The sequence below is a fragment of the Chiloscyllium punctatum genome, chromosome 5 (assembly GCF_047496795.1).
Source record: "Chiloscyllium punctatum isolate Juve2018m chromosome 5, sChiPun1.3, whole genome shotgun sequence".
NCBI lineage: Eukaryota > Metazoa > Chordata > Chondrichthyes > Orectolobiformes > Hemiscylliidae > Chiloscyllium > Chiloscyllium punctatum.
The window spans coordinates 92,319,448-92,340,878 of NC_092743.1; the positions used below are offsets into that span (position 1 = coordinate 92,319,448).

The 21,431-nt window shown below is 44.0% G+C and overlaps 1 long non-coding RNA gene across 3 annotated transcripts in view; it reads right to left on the reverse strand.

The window, feature by feature from the left end:
- The window catches only part of LOC140477232 (uncharacterized), a 229,308-nt gene that overhangs the window by 105,399 nt on the left and 102,478 nt on the right, over window positions 1-21,431 (reverse strand). For all 3 annotated transcript variants that reach the window (XR_011960684.1, XR_011960683.1, XR_011960682.1), the window contains exon 3: window positions 3,599-3,743. This is a non-coding gene — a long non-coding RNA (uncharacterized lncRNA). The remainder of the gene's footprint in view (window positions 1-3,598; window positions 3,744-21,431) is intronic.

Sequence of the window (21,431 nt, forward strand, 5' to 3'; positions counted from 1 at the left end):
TTGCTGACATCCAGGAGCATATATATACAGCAGCAGTGAAATATTTCAGATCAGTTTTTTATCTCTCCATATTTAAAACATAATACACAAAACTGGAAAAAAAACTAATAAATGTGTATATCAGTGAAAAGTGTTAAACAAAATAGGTTTTTAAAAGTCGGCTTTGTATTGCCAAAACAAAACTTGCAGTTTTCAGTTTTCAGGAAACATTATTGTAAATAAAATAGCCTAAAAGCGATTGTGTACCCTACACCAATTGTTCTCAAAACTCATCTTGTTCACTAAGGCAGGGCCTTTAGCGAAGGAAATCCACCATCCTTACCTGGTCTGGCCTACATGTGACTCCATACTTACAGAAATACATCTGATTCTTAATTGCCCTCTGACAAGAAAGGCTGGCCTAGCTAGGATACCTACATCCCATAAATGAATAAAGACATATACGCATAAACAAGTTACCTCTGCAGCAAACACTGTAATTTGCTTGTTAGTTCTACAAATGTCAGGTTATGAGTAGGTTTTATTTGAGAAAATGCCATACAAATAGAATATGATTGTATTTTTATATCACTCCACTGAATCCAGTCACTGCAGCAGTAATTGTCGTCTGTGTGTTCCTTTCTCAAACTCAGCACCTAGCAAGCTTGGACAAGGCGCGATGAGAAGTTACAATTTGTACTTGGCAGCTTACTCTGTTCTCATGAAAGATTCCAAAATAGTCCTTGTGAACAAAACTACAGTTTTGGCTGCTCTAAAACCTTTCAAATAAAAAGTCAGGCTCATCATTAGCAAGGGTTTCAGCCTTCACGGTAGACCTTTGGTGCATGCAGTGTAACACCGCTCTTTTCTTGTTGGTTTATAGCCAGTTCCCAGTGTAGTTTGAGTAAACAGCAAGTGTTTAAAGTGAATATGAAACAATACTATAGAGCCTATGGGGGAACAGAATAGCAGTACTCTATAATTATCCATGCTAGTGAATTGGCTCAGAGACCAGACATAACTTTCAAATGTTTGCCATCTCTCAAGGTCTTTTTCTGGCAGGCAGAATCTCCCAGCTGAGAAGATGGGTCAACAGTTTCAAGCATCGGTCACTTATCCGGGCCAATATTTTCTCCCTTCCGGAAAGAGACGCGCATTCCGCTGCTGAAACATGATCCTCTGGTCCGTGTGACAGTCATTCGTGCACGAGCTTCAACCTGTGAACGGATGTAGGCTACTCAACTGCAAAAAGCATCACTATCAACATTCACTCTGCTCTCAGTCAATATTCACACTCAAATTTTCAGTTGAGGTTTTTTTTTGGGTGGGATTGGCTGCCCGCGCGCACGCGCGCACACACACAATTTCTCGCACTCTTCCAGAATCCATTGAGTGATGCACAGGATTTATTGTCGGGAGTTATTTACCCACAATTCCAGTGTGTCATCTTCCAATGTCATTGCAGTTAGTGAAACATTGCAGCGTGTGGGATGGGGTGAGGTGAGGTATCACCATCTTCAATCCACCTTTTCATTGCACTCAACTACAGCCAGACACCAGCTTTCAGCAATTACAAAGAAATTGATGCAAGATCGAATACAGAATGTAGATCATACCCCAATTTTAAAAAACTAAAAAGACTGCAAATTAGTTGTCAGAGGAACTTGGTGAAAAAGTTCTCTCACTTTTCTTTTAATTTCTCTTTGATATATATCAACACATCAATACAGAGGAACCTCGATTATCTGAACAAGATGGACGGACACTATTTTGTTCGGATAATTGATTATTCGACCAATTGATCCAATGCCTCTCCTCTGGGGCTCGGAGCTTTCTGAAGTTTCCTTTTTCCTTGCTCTGTCTGTCTTGCTCCCCCTCTCTGTCTCGCTAAGTCCACTCCCAGTTCAGGAGACTAGGCAGCAGCACACTGTGTGAGAGCCCCCAAAACCACCCCCCTCCCAGTCTGTACCTCCCAAAACCCACCCTGCCCCTGTATGCACCCACCCATCCACCCCAAACCCTTCCAACCCCTTCAACTGTTTGCCTCCCCTCTACACAACCCTGCCCCCACTCCCCCCACCCCCCCAAACCCGTCCAACCCTGCCCCCTGTTTGGGTGCATGTTTATACCATAGCCCAAATGTCAAAATATACTTCACACAGAGAGACTGAGCCCACTCAGTTCAATTCCAAACACAGAACACAAATTGCTGGTTTAAAGATCATAGTATATAACTCTTTATTGCCACTGGCTAAAAGATAGCCATAAAGCAGCTAACTGACAGCACTACTGACTATGAAGATCCCACACAGAGGCTACCACAATAAACTCCTGGTAAGTGCTATTAAACAGTGCCTTTCATTTTGTCAGTGGACAATTCATTTTTTCCAACAACTGAACTGAAGCTTTTTAAAAAGAGAGTTAATATTCTTGCTCACTGATCTTCCTTCTCTCTATATTCACACCATCTTCTCGATCAACAATGAGGCTGCTTGAACGATATCTACAAATATGCCTGAGCTGTGGTTCCAGTAGGTTAGGCTAAACACGATGGCAAGGATTCCATAGCTATTTCTCCCACAGCTCTAAACAGCATGCACTTGTTGTTGCTAACGGGATTTATCCTCTGGCTAGCAGAACAATACTCTACTAATATCAAAATCCAGCCTGTTAACATGCTAATTGTAAAGGAGACAGACACCGGCTCCAGCCATTCACACAAACTAGAGATTAGCAGCAGCAAACAGTATGTACAGCAGCCCTGAAGCCCACTTTACTATCTATTTACAAATCAGACATTCACCACCCTTCAACTAACAGAGCCATTCATATGTTTCATCCTGTGAATGAAAGAGGAAGCCCAGACATTTAGCATAGTACATCCTGTGGCTAATACTTTAAAGAAGTACATACATTGGAATTAAATACTTTGAATAGTAATTAACTACCTGCAACTTCATTATTCCTTCCCTTTGGCCAAACTATTTGATGGATGTAAATACTCTCCATTCACAACCAACCAGTCTATCAGCCTGACTGAATACTCAGTGCATGTCAATTTGCAGTGGGGAAAATGGTCATATTCGCTTCCTTTTATAAACTACTGAAAAAGGACAACGCAGAACTGGTCGGGAAAATGCATCAAGAGCAAACACGAGGAACAGTGAGGTGCTCTTTAAAGAATCAAGTGGATGTGAACACACAGACGACATGCTGCTTTCAAATAAGCTTTCGAGGGCGCATCAGATATTTTGGAAACAGAGGAGTTTGATCTGCTAAGTCTAAAAGAACACAAATGTCATGAGGGAGAAAAGATGGGAAATACAAATGGGACACAGCCCAAGAACTCCATTCCTTAAGAGCTGGAAAGCGTACAGCAAATGTTCCGAAACCTGTAACAGTAATCCCAACGGTGAACGCTGTCATGAGTCAACTGCCCTTCCTTAGATACTAACTAGATAAGATTTCCTGTTGCTGTCACATCGAAGTGTAATTTCAGCTCAGTAGCTCATCGGTAGTAACAGCCAAGAGTGCCCACAATGAAATAAGGCTACAGGAAACACATTACAGGTCTTTTAAAAAAACAGAAAAAAATTATTTTAAGAGAACCACATTTTACCTTGTGATCTTCACTGTCTGGTTTGACAAAGGGGAACTCCTCGTGTTTCCTCTCGAATTGAGTCATGGTGGAACTGTCCCAACGTGGTCTCTTGGGGCTGGGGAGGACAGCGCCTGCACTCGAATCCACCATCCACATCAGATTCCTGTTAGAACAAAAGAGGATCCAGAGTGCAACCCCAAATCACACAATAATTAAAAATATCTTGAGAAGTCTACAGATTTCCTCATTAGGCCAAAATCACACAGATTTACAAAATCCACAAAAGACACTGGGGAAGCTTTAACACGCATACATAGATGGCTTCTCTCAAGTGGTCACTAAAAAAATTAAATGAATGTTGCACTACTGGGGAAGCAGTCCTTCACTTGCTATATGGTAAATGACTGAAAATGAGGACCAGCATGAAGGGACAGGCTCTCTCTCTCTGCTTTGGTAATTTATAATTTTTAAAGAAGTGCAAAGTCGGAATGGTCAGGGACCATGTACGGCAGGTGAACTAAATGCATGAAAGCTAAAATCCTTCAGTCCATGCTGCCGCCTTTTGCCGGAAGGCTGTGGGGCACATATCCAAATGCAAGGGGTTACACACAACGTGAGGGCTAACATTTCCACTGCAGTACTGAGTGAGTGCTGTACTGTTGGGAGAAAATATTAAACCAAGATCACATCTACTCACTTAACTGAATTTAAATGGTAACCCTCAAAACAACAGAGAACCACATCTGTCCATTACTCTATTGCATACCCTGCGCAAATTGTCTACCTTGAACAATAACTTTGCTTTTACAGATGAACAAGACAGACCAGGAGGAGGGGACACATACAACCTATTGAGGTGTGAAAACTGCTGGATCTCCTGGTGGGTGGTTGGTTGTGCAATAAACTACAGTCCAGTATCGCAATATCAGAAGAATGCAAGTAAACACAGAGAGGAGGAGGACAAATGGACCCACTATCCCTAGTTTTGGCAGCTTGGTGACTCGGTGGTCAGCACTGCTGCCTCACTGCACCAGGGACCCAGATTCGATTACAGCCTTGAGCGATTGTCTGTGTGGAGTTTGCACATTCTCCCTGTGCCTGTGTGGGTTTCCTCCCACAGTCCAAAGATGTGCAGGTTAGGTGAAATTGGCCATGCTAAACTGCCCATAGTGTTAGGTGCATTAGTCAGAGGAAGATGGGTCTGGGCAGGGGACGGGGGGAATCTTCGGAGGGTCAGTGTGGACTTGTTGGGCTGAAGGGCCTGTTTCCACACTGGAGAGAATCTAATCTAATCTAAAGACCCTCTTGCATAGGACACATCTGTTTTCTCTCTTTGAACCATTTAGGTGTGTGTAATGGATTCTTAGGATGCAGGTGTAGAAATGTTTAATTCTCCTTCACCATCCATTAATAGTACACCAAGCTGATCATACTAAAATACCTCTGTATTTTGGTTTAGCCAAAAAGGAAGTAGCATTAACATGCCTTTCCAAAGCCACAACATTCAAACAAGGAAAAGAAGTGGTAAAGACATGTTCACACAAATAGTCCGCAACTCATGTGGGCTGGCACCATAATGACTCTAAGGCCACAGCCGAGGTAACACCCTGCAGACTGTGACCATAAGACATCGGAGCAGAAGCTGGCCATTCAGCCCATCAAATCTGCTCCAAGCAGTGAGATCATGGCTAATCCAATAATCCTCAACTCCACTTTCCTGCTTTTTCCCCCACGGCCCTCCATTCCATTACTGATTGCAAATCAGTGTCTCAGCCTTGAATAGACAGAACAGGCCAGCCTCATCAGCTCTTTGCAGTAAAGCATTCCACACATCCACTACCCTCAGAAGAAATTCCTCAATTTGTTCAAACTGGGAAAACCCTTATTATGAGTTATGCCCCTGGGTCCCAGATTCTCCCACAAGGGGAAGCAACTTTTCCCCACCTAACTTTTCAAGTTTCCCCAAGATCTTTGTATATTTCAATAAGGCCATCTCTCATTCTTCCACGTTCCAGTGAATACAAGACCAATTTACTCAACCTCTCCTCTTGAGGTAATCCCTCCATGAATCCATACTGGTATCAATCGAATGAACCTTCTCTCGACTGCCTCCAATGCCAGTATATCTTACCCCACATTAGGGAAGCAAACTACCCACAGTATTCCATCTGTGACCTGACGAGTGCCTTGTACAGTTTTAGCAACACACCCTACTTCTATACTCCATTCCATTTGAAATGAAAGCCAATATTCAATTTGCTGAACTGGGATGCGAGTTTCTGTAACGCTGAGAATACCCCTCAGCTCAGGTAGTTTTGAAAAGTCAATGATCTGAGGCATTAACTGCTTCTCTTTCCACAGATTCTGCTGGGTATTTCCAGCACTGCCTACTACTGGCTCTATCATATCTGTCACAAAAAAAGTCCTTCTGTTTTTGGAAACTAAGTTATTTTCAACATTTAACAATCTGGAACGTGGAAGAGGATTTTCTTCAATTTAATTCTGGTCATTTCCATTTCTGTCCTCAGGTCCAGTGCCTTTATCTTGCTCAATGGAAGATGGAACGTGAGATTACCACATAAAGAAATCAGTTTATTCTTTCAATTCAAAGCCTCAACAGAACGATCACAATTAATTTCTCTTTCCGCACACCCCACTCTGCGCCTTCACACCCTCGAATAAATTCCGAAAAATATTAAATTTAAACCAAAATATCATTTCCACTGTGATAATGCATCCTCCTAAGTATCCTTTCTATATTGGATTTAACAACTATTTGGTTTCCATTAGTAAAGGATGAACCACCAGTGAGTATCATACAAGAGACTCTTTGTCTTAACAAGATGCAGTTTTATCACAAGATAGCAACTGGTATCTAAGTTACACTGGCTAGTTAGACATAATAATTACAAGTATCAGAAGATGCTAATGACACACGTCTCCACCAGTATCACAAGCTAGATTCCTCTTTGCCTGACCACCATCAAGAGGCTGGAAGGAGCTGAATGCATTAACTCTTTCAGAATCAGATCTTGCCCTTTGCAAGGTAAAATTGCAGACTGTTTGAGGCAGGTGAGAGGGTGTTGAGAAAGCAATCACCAGCAGAGAGAGCTGTAAAACTGCCCACATGTTAATACTTTCGGCAGGCCTGCACTGTGATACGAAACGATGAAACTTAATGCACATTTCTGACTTTTTCTGTTTTTACTACAAAATTCCGAAATTTGTAAATTTGCCCCAAGTCAAAAGCAAATGCAATTTTCCTATGACGCGGATGCAAGTCAAATTTCTGGGATTCATTGGATGTTGTCAAAGCTGACCAGATGAAAACCGAGAATCATAGTCATCAAGTCATATGACATAGAATTAGGCCCTTCGGTCCAAATTGCCCGCACCAACCAAACATCCCAATCTGACCTCATCTTATTTGTCAGCACTTGGCCCACATCCCTCTAAACCCCTCCCATTCATATACCCATCCGGATGCCTTTTATAAAGTTGTAATTGTACCAGCCTCCACCACTTCCTCTGGCAGCTCATTCCATACACACACCACCCTCTGCATGAAAAAGGTACCCTTCAGATCCTTTTTAAATTTTCTCCCTCTCACCTTAAACTTATGCCCTCTACTTTTGGACTCTGTTGACCCTCATGATTTTATAAACCTCTACGGTCATCTCTCAGCCTCAGAGGCTCCAGAGAAAATATCCCCAGTATATTCAACCTCTCCCTATAGCTCAAATCCTAAGGAATGTTAAATACATGAGGGCTCCGAAATTGGTTATCACAGTCATGTTCACTCCCCTTAGTATCTGGAAGGCTGACTCAACAAAATCAAAGGCAAGTACAGTCTGTTCGGATGTAATGCAATTGTTCCATTCCCAGGCGATCCTGCATTATAAGAAAATAAAGTGGCAGCAGCACCATTTCAACCAATGGGACCAGAACCGCGTGATTGCCAATACAGGAAAGGAAAGTGTGTTTCTACAAATGATGGTCTAAATTCTTCAATCGTGTTATAGCCAATTCGCATTGAAGAAACGCACGTTACAGCAGAAGTGATCATAGGGAGTTTACAGTCTCCTCTGAGTAATCATTGGAAGCTTTAGAATAGGATGTTGCCACTTTCTACAGTTATCAAGCACTGTGTCACATAACATGACATCAGGTCAGATGACAGGCAGATTTAAACCAGCAATTAAAAAGGAAGCAGTAGGAGTGGAGAAATTCAAGGAAGCAATTCCGGTGCTCTGGGCATAGGCACAAGTCACCACTGGTGTCGTGGTGAAAACACAGATGCACCAAAGTCCAGAACTGGTGGAACAGAAACCTTACACAAGAGCCATGGTGCTGGAGCAGATTACAGATATAAAACCATGTTAAGGAGTTTTAAAAGAATGAGAATTTTGAAACGGAGGCTCTAATGGACTGGAAACAAGCATATTGCGACATGCATGAGGGCTTAAGTGAAATCAGAAGCATGGACCTAGGCCTTTTCACATTTTCAAGGATAATTCTGCCACAATGCAACACAGAGGAAGGGACGTGCACAGTAGAAAGCACTCCAGTACTGTGTCTTAGATCCATTCACCAGGCATGGCAGATGGCATTTTACGATACCAATTACTTCATTGTGACGTCTGTTGCTAAGTGTTGGTAGGAAGCTCTTGCTAATGGCTCTCCGGTAGCAACCTTTCAAGCACTTGTATCCGTCTGCACGTATTTCTAAGCAGTGGATTACTATGTTGACGCCAGCATTAAGAGTATAAACAGAAGTGGCACAGCTCCACTGCTAACGCCCTTGTCTATTCAACACGTCGGATTTATACATCACTCAGGGAAGCAAACAGGAGCCAAGCGAACACATAATCCGACTCTGTTCAGCTGCTTATATACATAATGGCACAAAAATTCAAGTTGATTTTTTTGGGCTGATTTCCAAAATTTACTGGCACAATGCATACCCTTTTTCAAAACTGCATCCCATTCCTTAGCCCTCCCTGGTAGGTGCTAGCCTGGGCTGAGATACAGTTCCACAGGACTGGCTGCCATTCCACCTCAGCTCAAATGACCACTCCTGACATATCAACATTTCAGGCTGCACATTGTGGGAGGGAGTGAGGGAAATAAAAATCAAAGCCCCCAGCCAGCCACACCTCCCCACCCTGGCTCAGATGGTGGTCTTGGTTTGGAGATGGATACCATAGTAATAGTGGAAGGAGGAATATTAGTTCCAAACTATGTCACACAAAGACAATTTGGTTGTTTTCAATTCTACTGGCACTTCTCAAGTGGAACCTGGGCCATGAGCAACTTGCCTTTACATTATATCCTCAACATAGCAAAGCACTCCCAGATGCTGACTTCACAACAGCTCGCTTACTGAGCTATGCAGAAATTCAGTCAGGTCACATAAGTTTAGAGTGTAAGACATTCAAGGAGGAGCAGGCCATTTTGGCCCACTACGTCTCCTCTGCCATTGAAGGAAATGTGGCTGATCTGATAACCCTCACTTTCCTGCCCTTTCCTCATAACCCTCTCATTCCCTTACTGATTATAAATCAGTCTCTCTCAATCTTGAATATACGTGACGACCCATCTCAAAATCCTGGTAAATGCTGGTAAAGCATCGCAGTGATTGACTCCACTGAGGAGAAATGCCTAGTCAGCTTGCATCCTATGGTTATAGGAGATGGTTATATCAAGCAACATAAAGGAGGTGAGTGACAGAGCGGTTTCACACAATATCCCAGAGCCTAGGGCCTAGGAAACTGGAAGTTCTCATCAATAGTAACCAATCAAAATCAGGAATGCTCTTGAGGTTAGGAAGAGAGGAATGCCAATATCTTGTAGGGTCATGGGGAAGGGTAAGGACATGGAAGGAATCAAAAACAAGGATGCAACCTGTAATTGGACAGGAATCCATGGAGGTCAGTGAGCAAAGGAGTGTTGGGTGGATGCAGAATTGTTGAGAGTTAGGAGATGGCGCGAAGGGTATAGGTGAGATTATGATTATGATGGATGATTATGATCTACAAGTCCCTTTGTGTGGAGCCACAGAAAATAGGGGAGATACTAAGTGAATATTTTGCATCAGTATTTACTGTGGAAAAGGATATGGAAAATATAGACTGTAGGGAAATAGATGGTGACATCTTGCAAAATGTCCAGATTACAGAGGAGGAAGTGCTGGATGTCTTGAAACGGTTAAAAGTGGATAAAACCCCAGGACCTGATCAGGTGTACCCGAGAACTCTGTGGGAAGCTGAAGAAGTGATTGCTGGACCTCTTGCTGAGATGTTTGTATCATCGATAATCACAGGTGAGGTGTCGGAAGACTGGAGGTTGGCAAACGTGGTGCCACTGTTTAAGAAGGGCGGTAAAGACAAGCCAGGGAACTATAGACCGGTGAGCCTGACTTCAGTGGTGGGCAAGTGGTTGGAGGGAATCCTGAGGGACAGGATGTACATGTATTTGGAAAGGCAAGGACTGATTCGGCATAGTCAACATGGCTTTGTGCGTGGGAAATCATGTCTCACAAACTTGATTGAATTTTTTGAAGAAGTAACAAAGAAGATTGATGAGGGCAGAGCAGTAGATGTGTTATGAAGGGACTTTAGTAAGGCATTTGACAAGGTTCCCCATGGGAGACTGATTAGCAAGGTTAGATCTCATGGAATACAGGGAGAACTTGCCATTTGGATACAGAACTGGCTCAAAGGTAGAAGACAGAGGGTGGTGGTGGAGGGCTGTTTTTCAGACTGGAGGCCTGTGACCAGTGGAGTACCACAAGGTTCGGTGCTGGGCCCTCTACATTTTGTCATTTACATAAATGATTTGGATACGAGCATAAGAGGTCCAATTAATAAGTTTGCAGATGACACCAAACTTGGAGGTGTAGTGGACAGCGAAGAGGGTTACCTCAGATTACAACAGGATCTTGACCAGATGGGCCAATGGGCTGAGAAGTGGCAGATGGAGTTTAATTCAGATAAATGCGAGGTGTTGCATTTTGGGAAAACAAATCTTAGCAGGACTTATACACTTAATGGTAAGGTCCAAGGGAGTGTTGCTGAACAAAGAGACCTTGGAGTGCAGGTTCATAGCTCCTTGAAAGTGGAGTCACAGGTAGATAGGATAGTGAAGAAGGCGTTTGGTATGCTTTCCTTTATTGGTCAGGGAGTATTGAGTACAGGAGTTGGGAGGTCATGTTGCGGCTGTACAGGACACTGGTTAGGCCACTGTTGGAATATTGCGTGCAACTCTGGTCTCCTTCCTATCGGAAAGATGTTGTGAAACTTGAAAAGGTTCAGAAAAGATTTAGCAGAATGTTGCCAGGGTTGGAGGATCTGAGCTACAGGGAGAGGCTGAACAGGCTGGGGCTGTTTTCCCTGGAGCGTCGGTGGCTGAGGGGTGACCTTATAGAGGTTTACAAAATTATGAGGGGCATGGATAGGATAAATAGACAAAGTGTTTTCCCTGGGGTCGGGGAGTCCAGAACTAGAGGGCATAGGTTTAGGGTGAGAGGGAAAAGATATAAAAGAGACCTACGGGGCAACTTTTTCACGCAGAGGGTGGTACGTGCATGGAATGAGTTGCCAGAGGATGTGCTGGAGGCTGGTACAATTGCAACATTTAAGAGGCATTTGGATGGGTATATGAATAGGAAGGGTTTGGAGCGATATGGGCCGGCTGCTGGCAAGTGGGACTAGATTGGGTTGGGATATCTGGTCGGTATGGACAGGTTGGACCGTGCTGTACATCTCTATGAGTCCCACAATGTGTACTGTTTGATTGATCCCTTTAAAGCCATGCGTCTCTGTGCATGAGTGGGTTAAGGAGGAAAAATTGAGTTGCAGCTGCTACTATTTTCCACACATCAGATCACAGCGCCCAGTGTGATGTGACAGACCTTCCTTCTCTATCTGTAAGGCTTACCCCTTGTCTACAAAGTGAGACACTTCCAAGCATGATATCACACTCAATGCTTGGAAGAGTCTGCTCAAACAACCTGTACAGACTGATCAGAGCACCCAGACACCACCATTCTCTCAGCCCTTAGGCAACTGTGATCTTCCATCAAGCTCCACTGACCAGATTGATGAAGTCAAACCCAAACGGCCATGCCCACAGCCACCATGTTCTTCTCCCACACACATAGAGGCCCGAGAAAAACCCACAGGTTTGCATCAACCATTTGAGCAGAAAGCAATGGGGAAAGTTTTCAGCTCTGAACCAAGTAATTGGTTTTTGATGGCAATAAGAGTTATTCTTCTGTGTATTCACCACCCCAGCAAATGTCAAACTCCACTCCAATTGAAAGCGGAGGCATGCAAATTTGCCCAGATGGTGAAATCTATGCTGGATTTCACTAGGCTTCTCATTGTCAGATTGAGTCAGCCCACAGGAACTGTCCCTGGTCCTGTACATCCGCCCTACAATCTCTCTCAGTCCCAATATCATTGCTTGTATTATAAAAAGAAGAGTTGGTCACACATAGACCTGATCACATGAGCATGGCAGATTTGTCCCTGAAAGCACTTGTGAACTAGATAGGCTTTCATGACATTCGATGATAATTTCAGGGAAACCATTAATGAATCCAGCTTTTGAGTGCAGATATTCATCAAATGAATTTCAATTCCCCCAGCTGCCATGGTAGGATTTGAACCCATATCCCCAGAGGATAAACCTGGGCTTCTGGATTACTAATGTTTAAATTGTGAATGGTTTTGGTGACTAAATATGGAACAGCTGTGTTTGATGTTAGTAGGGTGACTAACCAGAGAACAGAGACTCTAGTAATTGACAGTTAGTGAGTTACTGTGATCTGGAAGGCACTGTGAGAAAGATGGTCAAAGCAGATTCAATGCTCGTTTTTCAAATCTTGTGCAAAGATTTGAACAAGCGTTTTGCAAGCTTTGTGAGGAAAGGGCAAGAAAATGCGATAACTGGACAGCCCTTTATGTGCACAGCACAGACACAGCAGAGCCGAATGGCGTTAGTCTGTGCTGCGCTTTAAGGAGCATGTTGAGGGAGAGTGAATGAACTAGAGAAATGGAGAGCTTTAAGGAGGGGGATTCCAGAGTTTGGGGCTCAGGAACTCAAGATTGGGAACAGGTAATGGACAGATTAAAATCAGAGGGGATGTGTCAGAAGATGGAGCTTCAGGCCCAAAGATCGGAGGGTATCAAACATGAGAGAGGTTATAAATTTTATTTGCCGTCTGCACTGAGTTAACAGAGTTTGGAGGGGGCGGGGGGGCGGAATTTAAGTATCAACATCATTCTTTCTGTCTGCAAGTGGTGCACACGTCTGCTTGTGTGCACACATAGGCAAATATGTCAAGGTAAGACAACCAGGTCAGATATGACAAATTCACTGTGAGCACAACTCCATAATACTGAACCCCAGCCTTGTACACAGCCAGTGAACATCTGCAAAGTGTGGCCCGTATACCTCTGGTTTTCTGAAGTGTCATGGTTGCTTGCAAGCTTCCGGCCAGTCATGACGGCTCACTTCAAATTCACCCTTCACTGTACAGATCATCACACAGGAAGAAAGAGCTTGAAAAGTAAAGGTAACTGTGGTAACTTGAACAATGGCATAGTTTCCTGAAAGCTTGCCATTATTTGTAGACAAGACTGTCAGTGCCTCAAGAGCATGGAGAACAGTGGAGGTGGGAACAAAGGACAAACGTTTCACATCTCTCTGGGTCCTTTCTAGTATTCTGGCTATCACAGAATAAACAAATTTTAAAAAGACCTTGTTTTTAAAAGGCACTTTTAATATACTGCAGTGAACAAACAAAAACATGACGCCGACACACAGATGATGGCATTTGGACCCAAGGAAGAATAGGAAAGACAGAAGGAAAGATAACAGCTAGAAAGAAAAACAAAGAAGCGAGCGTAGTTTTCAGTCCATGCCTTCGTGGACAGGTCAAATGGCTGTGGTGGTACAGAGCAAATGGATCAAAAGTGCAATCCTGATCTGTTGTGGACTTAGTCAACTCAACTTTCAGTGATTTATACTGGCCTCAGTACTGCTAAGTTCAGAAGACAAAATATTAGCCAGGAATGTTTGCTTTCCTGATCCATGCCTCCTTGTGGATATAAGAAAACCCTCTGAGGAGGTCTGCTGTAGGGCTCGCTGATGGGTCAGTGATGTAAAGGGAATCTTTATTCCCAATATAAATGCACAGCTCCTGTGAAAGGAGCTGTCATTGTAACAGCAGATCATGCAGAACTGGAGCCTAGGTTTTTGTCGCTCCAAGAATAATGCATCATCTTACTATCCCTTAATGTTCATGGGAAGTCCAGTTTGCTGTTCACTCACAAGAGCAGACCTCACAGTACTATTGACAGACCACTGCTATATGTGAGAGAGAGAGAGAGAGAGAGAGAGAAAAAATCAACAAAGACAACAACCTGCAAACAGTTTACACCAAGGCTGGGCCTTGGCGGAATATCTAACTGCTGCATATCCTTTTGGTGTATTAATGAGCTCATAACAGGCCGGGCATAACCAATCACAGACCTTTGACAAGCCCTGTTTTAACTATGAGAAAGTGAGGACTGCAGATGCTGGAGATCAGAGCTGAAAATGTGTTGCTGGAAAAGCGCAGCAGGTCGGGCAGCATCCAAGGAGTAGGGGAATCGACGTTTCGGGCATGAAGAAGGGATCATGCCTGAAACGTCAATTCCCCTGCTCCTTGGATGCTGCCTGACCTGCTGCGCTTTTCCAGCAACACATTTTCAGCCCTGTTTTGACTATGCAAAGTCAAAATGCTCTGAAGTGTGAGCTTCGCTGTTTCGTTTCTATCAACCTAATACTTGCTGAATTTTATTCCATCAGGAGAGACAACGCAGCTGGGAACTGCGTCTCAGTTGACATGAGCTTATCCTTTACCAGTGCCAGAGCAATCTTCACAGGCAGAGGTCTTAGCTTTATGATTGTACTGTCAACCAGAGCAGACAGTTGCCTGGTGTAACACTGGCTGGGTCAGGCACGCACTTCAGGAAATTCAGGTAACAGATATTGGCAACAACAGCATACATTGATATAGTGCTTTTAACATCGTAAAATGTCTCAAAGTGGCTCATAAGAGAATTATCAAACAAAATCTGATACAGAGCCATGTAAGGAAATGAAATCAGACGACCAACATCTTGATCAGGAACGCACAGAAGGCCAGAATGACAGGGGTGCAGAGATCTCGGAGGGTTAAGGAATTGGAAGAGATTACATCGACATAAGTGCAAGACAATGGAGGGATTTGAAAACAAAAATGAGACTGAAGGAGAACTGAGGACCCATTCCATACCTGAAACCGCACAAAGGGAACATGGTATCAATTTTCTGTGCAATGACCGAGAGACAGACAGACAGACAATGAGGAAGCCCAACTGCTGCGATTTCCTACTAACTTAGCCCAGCGACATGCTTTCCCACTACAAGAAAAAAAATCGGACTATAAATAATGATTTAAAGAATGTTATGGTTACGCTGTTTTTGAAAAAGAGCAAATGTTTGTGAAATCCTGCTTTTGGCAATAGGGTTACAGAGAGGTTGGAAGTTCAGAACCTGTACTCACAAATTACTGAAAGGCTCTCTTAAGACATATGCAGATGCTTCACATAACTGCCCCCAACCCAAAATCTCAACCCCAAAAAAATCAAAGTCATCCCTTGCAGAAAAGACAATAGAACACCGTGCAGTTTGGAAAGCAGCCATCTGCTACAACTCAGCCTTGACTTCGCCTCAGTGATAAGCTGAGAAACATGCTACGGTTGTAATTGCTGCCACTGAAAACAACAGGGACCAGTTGTTTGATAAGTGATACCATGAAATTCCTTGTTAATGTGATACAGGCTGGCTCTGTTGGAAGTAGTTGCCTGGTTGGTCTAACCAAATCACGTAAATACGTGTGACAAAACATGGTACAACTGTTGGCTTCATGGAAGTGATATGATGTCACTCATCACTGATTGATGTTCATCTGGACTTCTTCACCTTGATTGCCGTGGGGAACAGAGAGGGGGCGCGCGCGCGCACACACTGACACGAGTTAGCCGTTGCAAAATCCTCGGCTCAATTGACCTCAGTGGATGATCAAAGATTAGTGTTCCAATTTGCAGGCCAGGAAACAAACTGCTTACCAAAACTCTTGGTCACAGTAGAGACTGGAGTTTCCCCCAAAAGGATCAGAATAAACAGTCAAATCACATTATTTTTGGAAAATAAATCACTAAAGTTCTGAAGGGATAATTCCATATTGTAAGAAAAGTAACACAGAAGCATCACTTCTGCCAAACAAAAGTCTTAGTCCCAGCAGCAGCTTACAAATGCTTATCCGGTAATCTGTTGTGCTTTACAACAATAAACATTATTGTGGAGTCTGGACACTTATAAATGATCTAAGTTGCATCAATTACTCAGATTAGTCAAACAAAGGAACATAAAACTTGCAAAGGCACTTTTATCTCTCGGCCGACAAACTCAAGTTTTGATCCATCTGTACAAATACACCGGCAGCTCCACCTCTGGGCGGAGAGTTGCTGCCAAGCAAAATAAAAGTGGACAAAACTCCAGCAGGGGATTTTCTGTTTGTTTTGGTAAAGTTGGGAGGGGGGAGCAATCTTGCATTTGCTTCACAATCTTGGGAGTCTCAGGAGGTTCCCTCAGGCATTTTGCCCATCATGCCCTTATTAGCCTCATCCTCAGTGGCTGAGGGTTGCCGTGGTGCTGCTCCAGTTTGCTCGCTGCCTCCTGGGGTCTCTAACGGATCTTTATAGGAGTGACAGGGTTGCAGTCATTTGGGTTACATGTCACAAGAGAGATGGTGTTTCAACTCAACCTATCACCATCAGGAGTTCCCCACGGCCTACATGGCGAATGCTGGATCAAGCAGCATCCATGGAGAAAGGAGCAGAGTTAACATTTTGCGTCGGGATGAGTCATGTCTTTTTCTCTCTCCACAGATGCTGCCGGACCTGTTAGGTTCCTCCAGATTTCTAACATCTGCAGTTTTTCGCTGTGAGCCAGAATTCCACAAGGACTGAGCTTTGATGGCCTGCCTGTTCCACCAGAATCGGCAGCATGAAAGGTGGATATCCAGAATAAACATGGTGGGAATGCCACATTTGATTCAGTGCCCAGAGACCAAGATGGTGGCGTTTGTGGGCCTTTGCTTTAAACCACAGGTTTGTGTGCACCCTGTAACATAAAACCCAGAATCAATGCATGGCCAGTGATACACATCCAGTTCCAGACAGGGGAAGAGTGGGAAGGCAAGCTTGGAAAGGACTGTGCTCCTGTCCCTTGGGCTTAAGCAAACCAGACCCGATCCATTGGGATTATGATAAAAGAACACAGGCCTGAAATATTAACCTTTTTTTCTTTCAACACATAATACCTGATCTGCTGAATATCTCCAGTCTTTGCTGTTTCTATCCTCAGCACCCACAATACCATTCAGTGCTGGGGAGAAATAAAAGTTGCATTTGCAATGGCCTGGTGCTACAGTGTAGTATACTCTGTGCTATTACAGAACTGTAATCCAGCTGATGCAGGGGCAGCACAGTGGCTCAATGGTTAGCACTGCAGACTCATAGTGCCAGGGACCCAGGTTTGATTCCAGCTGTGGGCGACTCTCAGTGTAGAGTTTGCACATTCTCCCCATGTCTGTGTGGGTTTCCCCCAGATGCTCTGGTTTCCTCCCATAGTCCAAAGATTTGCAGGTTGATTGGAATAGCTGTGTTAAATTGTCCATTGTATCCAGGGATGTGTAGGCTAGGATTAGTCATGGGAAATGAATGGTTGGAGGGAGTGTAGATCAGTGTAGGATTTCCTTTATAGGATTGCTGTGGACTCAATAGGCCGATGGGATTCTGCACATTTTTGGACTGGGGGAGGAAACCGGAGCACCCGCAGGAAACCCACGCAGACTCAGGGAGGCTATGCAGCAGTAGTGCTAATCGCTGAGCCACTGTGAAGATGGTTATCCAATCATAGTCTCAACCTTGTCCTTCTGCCTGACTACCCTTCGGCGTTCCAACCCCCTTTCCCTCCCCACGCCTTTTGACATCTTTGTTCATCAAGGAGCTGTTTACTTCTGCCTTAAAAATTCTGAATACCTGCACCACTCTTGCAGACAAGAATTCAATGAATGTTCAACTCTCAGAGAGAAAAGAAACAATCCTTATCCCAGGCTTTAATTAGAAACCCCTTAGTTTTAAATTAGTGTTGCCTATTTCTGGTCGCATTCACCTCCCCGCCACTTGTTTCATACCAACCTACTTCATAGCGTGGAGGCCACCGCTGGCAATACTGTCCCATGGGTGCCAGCTGCTCTCCAAACATTTCAACCATTTGCTGTTCAAATTCAAACTGTGGTCAATATTCAAGAGTTCTGTTAACAGAGGCAGCGAGTAGGATAGCAAATAAGATCCATAATCTCCAGTGACTCCACACAGAGAAACAGCAAACTGCTTGGTCACATTAAAGCCAATGTTGCGGCGGCACCGTGGCTCAGTGGTTAGCACTGCTGCCTTACAGCACCAGGGTCCCAGGTTCGATTCCTGCCTTGGGTGACTGTCTGTGTGGAGTTTGCACATTCTCCCTGTGTCTGTATGGGTTTCCTCTGGGTGCTCCGGTTTCCTCCCACAGTCCAAAGATGTGCAGGGCAGGTGAATTGGCCATGGTGAATTGCCCATAGTGCTAGGTGCATTAGTCAGAGGGGAATGGGTCTGGGTGGGTTGCTCTTCGGAGAGTCTGTGTGGGCTGGTCGGGCCGAAGGGCCTGTTTCCACACTGCAGAGAATCTAATCTAAACATGCTAAATATATCAGTAAAAACATTCGACACCACATCAATCCATGACGTGGTCAAGATACTTTCAACCATTAATTTGGAGATGCCGGTGTTGGACTGGGGTGTACAAAGTTAAAAATCACACAACACCAGGCTATAGTCCAACAGGTTTAATTGGAAGCACACTAGCTTTCGGAGCAACGCTCCTTCAGGTGATTGTGAAGGAGCGTCGCTCCGACAGCTAGTGTGCTTCCACTTAAACCTGTTGGACTATAACCTGGTGTTGTGTGATTTTTAACTTCAACCATTAAAGCTGAGAGACCAACCTCATCATGCTTCACTGACAGTCTTGCATGAAATTAGGGAGAAAAGATCTTTTGTCAGACAAGCAGAGTGCATTTATGGAGACAGAACAGATCTTTTATATTATGTGTCTTTAAAATAATAACCTGCCTTTCCATCCTGGCTTCATTATTGTGGCTTGATATCAGGGAGCTACAATGCTCTCTGTGCCGTGCTGAAACTTCAGGTAGGAATCAGCATTCCTCCTTGTTTCATTGTACTCCTTTACTGACTCTCGCCACCATTGACCTTAAACCATTAGCGGAGCCGTTCTGCTGTATATCAGACCTTGCATGATCAATCCGAGCTGTGACCACATCCTCCTGGCAGGACAAAGGTCTTTCTGTCAGGGCATCCATTGTGTACAGACGAACCTCAATGATTCGGCATTCGATTGATTGAATATCGGATTATCCAGCAAGATCGCAATCCCCCGATGCTTAGCTAAACTATGTTATCCGACATTCGATTAACCGATCGAAATACTCGCTGGCCGTGTCCTTCGGATAACTGGGGTTTTTCTGTACGCAACACTTGCTATTAATGTGGTGCATTTAAGACCATTAAATACCAAGAGGTGTAGGAAGGAAATTCCAGAGTTTGGGGCGGAGGGAACTGACGGCGCAGCTCCCAAACTTGTCACAGAGTCATTGAAATCTACAGCACAGAAAAAAGGCTCTTCAGCCCATTGAATCTGCGCCTTACAACAACCACCCTCACCTAATTATTCTGAACTATTTTCCAGCACTTGGTCTATAGCCTTGCATGCACTGGTATAGAAAGTGCACATCTACAAACTTATTAAATGCTATGAGGGTTTCTGTTTCGATCACCCTCACAGATGGTGAATTCCATATTCCGACCACCCTTGGAGTGAAAACTATTTTCTCACATCCACTGCTCTTTACATCCATGCTCCCTGGTCATTGATCCTTTGTCAAAGGGAAAAGTCCCTTGCCATTTATACTGTCTATGCCCCCTCAAATTTATTCATCTCAATTACATCCCACGCAGTCTCCTGGGCTGCAAGGAAAACCCCAGATGATCTAAACTCTCTGCATTACTAAAACTCTCCAGCTCAGGCAGCATCCTTGTAAACCTCCTCTGTACCTCCTCCAGTGTTTTCACGCCCCTCCTATGATGTGGATTCTAGAACTGCACACAATACCCTGATGAGGCCACAGCTAGAGCATTATTCAGTTCCAGCATAACCTCTCTCTGCTCTTACGATTCTGTGAAGCAATTAAAATCCAAGCGTGCTCGGTCAGTAAGGGATTGAGCAGTTCAGATATCCCAGGAGATTGTGGACTTGAGGGAGATTACAGAGATGAGGAGGGACAAGGTCATGGAGGGATGAGAAAGCAAGTATCAGAAAAAAAAGTAAATCAAAATATTGCTTCAGTTAAAAGAACAGGGAAATAGGCATGTGCAGCAGTATTTTATCACTGCAAACCTCTCCCCATTTGCACTCGTTACTAGTTCAAGCGGGACAGAGATTCATGGATGAGTATAGGGATACCATTGGCTGGAAAATTCCTCGACTCTGATTTGCTTTCATGGGCAGCATTTTGACATGGCCAGTCCAGTTCAGTTTCTGGTTTATGGCAACTCTCAGGATGTTGGAAGTGGGGGATTTCAGCGATATTAATGCCTTCAAGGGGAAACGATTAGGTTTTCCCTTGTTAGAGAGGAGGTGGTGCTTAAGCCCACTCTGTCATTAATTCGGCTTGGCCAAACACTGTACCCTTACGCAAACTAAAAAGGTTAGACCATCTCAACCTTCAAAATTTTAATTAATTTATTTATAAACGTTCAGATTTGTGTCACTCCCCAGCAGAGGAAATCTTTGGAAGGGGAGGTGGGGTTGGGGTACAATAGTCTAGGTTAGAGTGGTGCTGGAAAAGCACAGCAGTTCAGACAGCATCCGAGGAGCAGTAAAATCGACATTTCGGGCAAAAGCCCTTCATCAGGAATATGTTGATTTTACTGCTCCTCGGATGCTGCCTGAACTGCTGTGCTTTTCCAGCACCACTCTAGTCTAGACTTTGGTTTCCAGCATCTGCAGTCATTGTTTTTACTTTGGGGTACAATAGCCTAGAATGAGGGGAACTGACAGAGGACGGCAGGACTGGTTGCAGTTAAGGGAGAAGAAAGGCCACTGACCGATCTAAACATGGGGCAAGAGACAGAAATCCTTTGAATGCCACTGCATTCTTGACTGTGAGCTATCACATTTCACGCATTAAAACAATGGGCACCACAACTCCACACTGTTTTTTCCAGTTACTGCTGGACAGGATTGCAAAATGAAAACAAGGAAGAGATTTTCCTCTGCTCCATTTCCCAATGACTACACTAATGAGAAAAACATTGAGAAACATTTCACAGTCATTGTCAAACCTGTGGGTAGTGCAGATTCCAGAGGGGAAAGATGGCATGACCCTTTAACATTTAACTGTTAGATAAACACACTGATGAAAAGCCCTAAATTGCTATACCAGCTGACTGTAATTGTTTATCAGTGATCCTCATCACAAAGAGCTTCTCTTTCAATAGGAGAAGAGAGGCGTGAATGGATGTGAGGACACCCAACTTGCCTTCAGCCGTTAAGGATTTAATGACTGTGGGAATGTTTGTGCCAAGTCGAAAGGAGCCAAAGACAATAAACACAGGGCTACAATTTGCTCCAACTTTAA